Source organism: Triticum dicoccoides, chromosome 7B (genome assembly GCF_002162155.2).
Source record: "Triticum dicoccoides isolate Atlit2015 ecotype Zavitan chromosome 7B, WEW_v2.0, whole genome shotgun sequence".
Lineage (NCBI taxonomy): Eukaryota > Viridiplantae > Streptophyta > Magnoliopsida > Poales > Poaceae > Triticum > Triticum dicoccoides.
In genome coordinates this window covers 719,498,848-719,505,006 of record NC_041393.1, presented here as the reverse complement: position 1 = coordinate 719,505,006, position 6,159 = coordinate 719,498,848, and positions in this window count along the sequence as shown.

Below are 6,159 nucleotides of genomic sequence, written 5' to 3'. Positions count from 1 at the left end.
CCTTCCTCCCCTTCCACCGCGCCCTCCGCCTCCCTACTGTCCTAGCACCCACGACGACGACACGAGGCCTCGTGCCCCCGCACCGCCGCAGCCCCATCGTCTCTGCTCCGGCTTCGGGCCTCCTCCACTCTCCAGATGGAGCACTTCCGGACCTCCGCCCGGCCGCCGCAGCCGCAGCCCGCTCCCGCCCCGGCCCCAACCCTAGGTGCGGTGCCGATCCACCCGCCAACTCACTAGCCTGCTCCGGCTTCGGGCCTCCTCCCCTCTCTAGGTGGAGCGCTGCCGGACCTCCGCCCGGCCGCCGCAGCCGCAGCCCGCTCCCGCCCCGACCCCAACCCCAGGTGCGGCGCCGATCCACCCGCCCCGACCCCCGCCAAATTCCACCCCCGCCGCCGCTGATGCTGATGCTAAGCTACTTCCAGCCGCCGGACATCGAGTCCCTCTTCATGCTCGCACCGCCACGGAGGCACGCCGCCTCCACCTGCGCGTAAACGATCCTCTGTAGACTACAGCAACTAGCTGTCTCCTAGGGAATAGCCACTAGCGAGGGATGTTGGCCGCACATCTTGTTTTGGTTTTGGAGAGGGGAAGATGTGCCGACGCGTCCCTCTTCTGCTTCAGTTCCTGACGCGAAAATGGCAGCACCAAGAAGAATGCTGCTTGTGTGTGTGTCCCTCCCTGGCCTGCTTGGCCATAGGTAGGTGTAGGTAGTTGGGAGGAGTAGGAGTAGGAAAGGTTAGTTAGTGTAGCCATACAGAAGTGTGCATGTACCGTGTAGATGTTCTTGCAAAAAATGTTCCTCCCTTGTGCTACTTGGCCTTTTGTCTGTCCTACTTAATATCATTGTAAAATTACTTTATTTAATTGTGTCTGTTGAATTTCTAGTTGATTTTTTGTATTAAACTAACGTAGTTGTTGATCTGATCTGTCGACGCTTGTCAGTTGCTTCCATGACCATGGGGGATGTACTGTTTGTGTCGAAGATCCTACTTAGATGTCCCAAGTTAGTTGACTCAGACATGTGGACCAATGTGCAGATCACTGCTTTATGGTCAATTTGCATACAAACATATCCACTCAGGCCCCAGAAGCATTACATGGCCATTGATGAAGTAGCACTAGCTTGCACTGTAGTAGCTTGACTTAATGATTTGGAGTACCATAGTGATGCTTGCTTAAAACTGAAGTAGCAGCAATTGGTAGCGATAGCTAGCTTGACTGGATTATGTGCTCAATTCACTGAATTTGGTTGGTGAAGATGAATTAGCAGCTCCCCCATGTATCTAGAATTGGTATGATTTCTATGGAGAATGACCAATTCAGCTTCTTACCCCTCAAAAAAATCAGCTTCTTTAAAACTGACAGCAGGTTCCTCCCATGTTTCACTTTTTCTAGATAGTTTCTTCCAGCTATAGGTTAGTTTATAGCTAGAATTATGCATTTCAACCATTTATATGTTTAGTTTCCAGCTATAGGTTAGTTTACATCTACTTGCTGCTAATACAACATAATATTTGATATGAGTAGGGTGAACAACCTTCAGGTCCCGGGAATCTACTCAAGGCTGCAGACACTTCTTGTCTCACTTCTTTTATCATCGGTACAATATTCATATTAAGGAGTTTCTATAAGTTCATTGTTCTTACCTGCAAATTTAAAATGAAAGCACAATCAATCCATATTAAGTGCTCATCCTAGTGGTAGGCAAAATAATTAGGGGAGTGTGTCATTCTTGCTATGGTCATGTAAGAGAAATGCTCTGCCTTGCTAATTTTACCATGAGATTTGGGGTAATCAGCTAGTTCTGGTCAAAGCAAGTGGTTTTCCTGAGCTATGCCTTGGTTAGAAAATGATGCATGATGGGCATCATGCATGTTATCATGCATGTTTTATGATCTGTTGTAAGGGTACTAATTGGTCTCTTCTGCTGCTTATCAGAGATGGCGGGAAGCAGCCACTGCCGCTCTGCGACACCGCAGTACGAGTTGGATGCTTCCGAGTTCTTCACTATCATACTTGAGACTTCAGTATCATCCATGACGCGGGTATATAAAACGAGAGATCTCCCCTTCACCCATCTCATTATGATATCTGTTGTTTGCTACATCACTCATTGTCCCAAACTGCAGAGGCTGCCTGACAGTTTTATGAACATGCTGATGGGTGAAGATCCGCCAAATAATGTGAAGCTGCGACAGGCCGGCAACGGGTTACGCAGGCAGTGGGATGTGGAGTTGGTGATCAAGGAGGGCCACATGTACTTGTCTCGTGGGTGGGAGAAGTTCTACCGTGCCTACGACCTGCGGCTGGGGTACTTCCTTCTCTTCAGGTATGACGACGACGCCACCATGCTCATCGTGAAGGTGTTCAACACGACTATGTGTCGCATGCGCTACACTGACGATGATGATGCCGGTACGTTCTGCCTCTTCTTATTCCTCTACATTTGGCTTTCTCTCACATCGATTGTTAACGGTCATTGTTGCATTTTGGACAGGTAATGGGAGCAGTAGCAGTGACACTGGCTACAGCCAAAGCAGCAGCGACTATGGCTGTAGCGAAAGAAGCAACGATTCTGGCAGTAGCGAAAGCAGCAGCGATTCTAGCAACAGCATAGACAACAAGAAGGATGATCCGGACTGGAGTGCGGGAGAAGAGGATCAGAGTGGGGATGAGGAGCTGCAGGATGACGATGGGCATCAGGCTGAGGATGACCTAGCGCTGGTGGTGGCTGACCAAGGGAAAGAGATGGTGGTGGCTGACCATGGGCAAGAGATGGAGGTGGCTGAGGATGACCTAGCGATGGTCGTGCCTGAAGGTGGCCTCGCGATGGTGGTGGTGCCTGACAATGACCATGCACCGGTGGTGGCACCGACGATCCCAGGCGACATGACCACGCCAATTGTGGTAGAAGACTACATCCCACTGCCTCCACCGCCTCCACCGCCTCGCCGCTCTTGGCGCATCAGGCTGAGGAAGGAGAAGGAGAAGAACAATGCATGAGAACTGAACTTTGTCAGGTATGTCAGATCTCCAAAATGATATATATATACTTAGTTACCTATGTTATCTCTAATATGCTTAGTTTCCTATAGGTTAGCTTCATTTTTTACCTAAGTTGGCTCTAATATGCAAACTTAGAGCTTATATGCTTAGTTTCCTATAGGTTAGCTCCAAAATAACTTATGTTAGCACAAAATGATCAAGTTTACATAATAAGCTTATAGTCTTTTTCTTATTCTTCTTCTTTTCCAAAATGACATAGGTTAGCTTCATTTTACCTAAGTTGGCTCTAATATACAAACTTAGAGCTTATATGCTTAGTTTCCTATAGGTTAGCTCCAAAATAACTTATGTTAGCACAAAATGATCAAGTTTACATAATAAGCTTATAGTCCTTTTCTTATTCTTCTTCTTTTCCAAAATGACATAGGTTAGCTTCATTTTACCTAAGTTGGCTCTAATATACAAACTTAGAGCTTATATGCTTAGTTTCCTATAGGTTAGCTCCAAAATAACTTATGTTAGCACAAAATGATCAAGTTTACATAATAAGCTTATAGTCTTCTTCTTATTCTTCTTCTTTTCGAAAATTCTTATTATTCTTCTTCTAGTGTTCTTCTTCTTCTAGTATTCTTCTAGTCTTCTTCTTTTTCTTCTTCTAATTTCTTGTTTATCATTTTGCAGAATTCACGGAAGCTTGCATGGATGGAGTGCTTATTTTCCATTTGTGTTTTTATTTTGTATCAATGTCAAACTTTTGTGAATTGATGGATAACGGTGTTGGATGAACAATGTGAAACTTTTGTAATATGTAACGATGGAACTATGTGTTGGCTATGTATGTATATATGATGGAACTTGTGTGTTGGCTATGTATGTATATATGATGGAACTTGTGTGTTGGCTATGATTGTTATATGGATGCTTGTTGTATATGTATGTGTTGGATATCTCATAGGTAAAATAGTGACCTGAGATTAAGACAAAAAAATTAAAAAAATTGTTACTAATGGCGCACTACCATGTGGTGCGCCATTAGTATAGAATACACTAGTGGCGCACTGTGGGCAAAACTAATGGCGCACTGCATGGTGCGCCATTAGTATACCAGATACTAATGGCGCACGAGTGGTGCGCCATTAGTAAAAAATACTAGTGGCGTGATACTAATGGCGCACTGGTAATGCGCCATTAGTAGGCAAAACCAGTGCGCCATTAGTAGGCCTTTTCCTAGTAGTGTTGTAAAGTGCATATGGACCCGAATGTAGCAGATCCGTTGACTAAACCTCTCCCTAGGGAAAAACATGATCAACACCAGAACTCTATGGGTGTTCGATTCATCACAATGTAACTAGATCATTGACTCTAGTGCAAGTGGGAGACTGTTGGAAATATGCCCTAGAGGCAATAATAAAATGGTTATTATTATATTTCTTTGTTCGTGATAATAGTCTATTATTCATGCTATAATTGTGTTATCCGGAAATTGTAATACACGTGTGAATACATAGACCACAACATGTCCCTAGTAAGCCTCTAGTTGACTAGCTCGTTGATCAACGGATAGTCATGGTTTCCTGACTATGGGCATTGGATGTCATTGATAACAGGATCACATCATTAGGAGAATGATGTGATGGACAAGACCCAATCCTAAGCATAGCTCAAAGATCGTGTAGTTCGTTTAGCTAGAGCTTTTCCAAATGTCAAGTATCATTTCCTTAGACCATGAGATTGTGCAACTCCCAGATATCGTAGGAGTGCTTTGGGTGTGCCAAACGTCACAACATAACTGGGTGACTATAAAGGTGCACTACGGGTATCTCCGAAAGTGTCTGTTGGGTTGGCACGAATCGAGACTGGAATTTGTCACTCCGTATGACGAAGAGGTATCTCTGGGCCCACTCGGTAATGCATCATCATAATGAGCTCAATGTGACCAAGTGTCTGGTCACGGGATCATGCATTACGGTACGAGTAAAGTGACTTGCCGGTAACGAGATTAAACGAGGTATTGGGATACCAACGATCGAATCTCGGGCAAGTAACGTACCGATTGACAAATGGAATTGTATACGGGGTTTCTTGAATCCTCGACATCGTGGTTCATCCGATGAGATCATCGAGGAGCATGTGGGAGCCAACATGGGTATCCAGATCCCGTTGTTGGTAATTGACCGGAGAGGCGTCTCGATCATGTCTGCATGTCTCCCGAACCCGTAGGGTCTACACACTTAAGGTTCGGTGACGCTAGGGTTGTAGAGATATGAGTATGTAGTAACCCGAAAGTTGTTCGGAGTCCCGGATCAGATCCCGGACGTCATGAGGAGTTCCGGAATGGTCCGGAGGTAAAGAATTATATATAGGAAGTCAAGTTTTGGCCATCGGGAAAGTTTCGGGGGTCACCGGTATTGTACCGGGACCACCAGAAGGGTCCCGTGGGTCCACTGGGTGGGGCCACCTATCCCGGAGGGACCCATGGGCTGAAGTGGGAGGGGAACCAGCCCCTGGTGGGCTGGTGCACCCCCCTTGGCCCCCCTGCGCCTAGGGTGGAAACCCTAGGGGTGGGGGCGCCTCCACTTGACTTGGGGGGCAAGCCACCCCCTTGGCCGCCGCCCCCCCTTTGAGATTGCATCTCCTAGGGCCGCCCCCCCTAGGGGGCCTATATAAAGAGGGGGGAGGGAGGGCAGCCGCACCCATGCTCTTGGCGCCTCCCTCTCCCCTTGCTACACCTCTCCCTCTCATAGAAGCTAGGCGAAGCTCTGCCGAGATCGCTGCTGCATCCACCACCACGCTGTCGTGCTGCTGGATCTTCATCAACCTCTCCTCCCCCCTTGCTGGATCAAGAAGGAGGAGACGTCTTCCTCAACCGCACGTGTGTTGAACGCGGAGGTGCTGTCCGTTCAGCACTAGGATCATCGGTGATTTGGATCACGACGAGTACGACTCCCTCAACCCCGTTCTCTTGAAAGCTTCCGCTCGCGATCTACAAGGGTATGTAGATGCACTCCTCTCCCTCATTGCTAGATGAACTCATAGATTGATCTTGGTGAAAGCGTAGAATTTTTTTATTTTCTACAACGTTCCCCAACAGTTAGCAAGTCCCGTAGCATGCACGTACGGTTAAAGTTATGTAACAAATTTGAAACATGAAGT